Here is a 1,822-nt window from a genome sequence, read left to right on the forward strand (position 1 = left end):
CTTCAGCTATATTATACAACGCAGTTCTATAATAGAAATTCACGTCAACACACATTTTATTTTTTGCTTTTAAATACTAGACGTCATTGAAAATAATTGATATGTATGGTGATTAATTAATAGGTATTTCAAAATAATAAAAGATTTATGATCGAAACACTTCACAGAATAACAATTCAGCGATAATCTTTCAACAGCAAAATTATAGTGAGTTAAGAATTTAACAGAAACAACGTAGAATTTGACCATTTTCCTTAAACTTACCTAAAAGGTATAAGAAAACCTTCCTTTCGCTGAATTCTTTCTTCAATTTCAGTTGAATTTAGTCCTAAGATATGTATAATATTGCGTTTGCCAATCATGCATAGACATTCTGATAGAAACTCTTTCCAGTTATTAACAGTTATATGCTTGACTACTTCTAGTGCTGTGAAAACATCAAGCAACGACATCTTCAATTGGACATGATGAATAAAGTTCTTCACTAAGAACGCCTCGAGTTCATTGTCAACATCTACAACAGTACCTCTATCAACCATTATTGGCTATATAATTACTGGAAACACCTGATCCTGAAACGAAAATAATGATGGATCAGATAAAAGATATATAGTGTTTGAGTTCAAAACCAATGCAGAAACTCAATACTCTGATTTCGATCTATCACGTGAATAGACTAAAATTACATGCATTTTTATTTTTTAAGAATTTTAAAATACTTTTATTTATGTAGACTGCAGGAAATAACCATAGAAAGAAAAACTCAGATTATTTGAAATAATGAGAGTACCGATCAAAAATCCCATTTTCTTCATATGCTCCACAGAGACCCGTTTAAAACGACCTAAGAGTTTGGACACTGAACTATTGGGCACATACGAGCAATATATTCAAGCTTGATAGAGCTCTAAATTGTCATGTGGTTGAATATTCAGCATATAGAAGAACAACAATAGCTATATTTATCTAACAATTCAAAGTCTTGTTTCAGACCATTTTGACCACAATATGGACCAATTCAAAAACAAGGCCAAAATACAAAATTTACATTCAATGGTTAATTATCTGTACTAAACATCTTTTTCAAGAATTATAAATATATTTCACTTAAAATGGGTCGAGAAATGTGTAATTTATACAAAGTTTTAATAAATAATTGATCTAATGTCCCTTTTTTGAACGGTTTGGGTCATAATCTCCAAAATAATTCCCAACATACCTTTTGTCTGCATAGAACCTTGTTGTACAATGCCTTACAGATCCATTAATTTATACACAAGTTATTGTCTTTATATCAGAAAATCCTTGTTTTTTATTCCTTTTTGTCCCCTAATTCCTAAACGGTTTGTGTCAGCCACTTATTAACAATGTTTTGTCCAGAAACAAGATACATGCTAATCGATGGCTCCTATTGGTCCTCGATACAATAACCCCTAAAATCAAAACCGAACTATCCTTTGGAATGTTTGGAAAAATGTGTTTGTGTATGTAACATTGTGGTACAATATCATAAAAAAGGTCTCGATATGAAAAGCCTGAAAGAATTCAAACGAGAAAACGTTACGTGGTAGACCTCTTTTATACAGACTGAGCAAGACACGAAAAAAAGATGGAAGCACGAACCAAAGTGAATCTAAACTACAGGCTCCTGACTTCGGTCAAGAACATCAAAAGAATGTACATATGTAAAGTGATTTTCAAAATACTAAGACTAATATTAATCGTTGTACGAAGGTAAAACACGTTCTATCTGATCATGCTGATGGTATCATCATTATCAATTCTATTATAATTAGTATTATTAAAATTATTATCACAAATG

The sequence above is a fragment of the Mytilus galloprovincialis genome, chromosome 14 (assembly GCF_965363235.1).
Source record: "Mytilus galloprovincialis chromosome 14, xbMytGall1.hap1.1, whole genome shotgun sequence".
Taxonomy (NCBI): domain Eukaryota; kingdom Metazoa; phylum Mollusca; class Bivalvia; order Mytilida; family Mytilidae; genus Mytilus; species Mytilus galloprovincialis.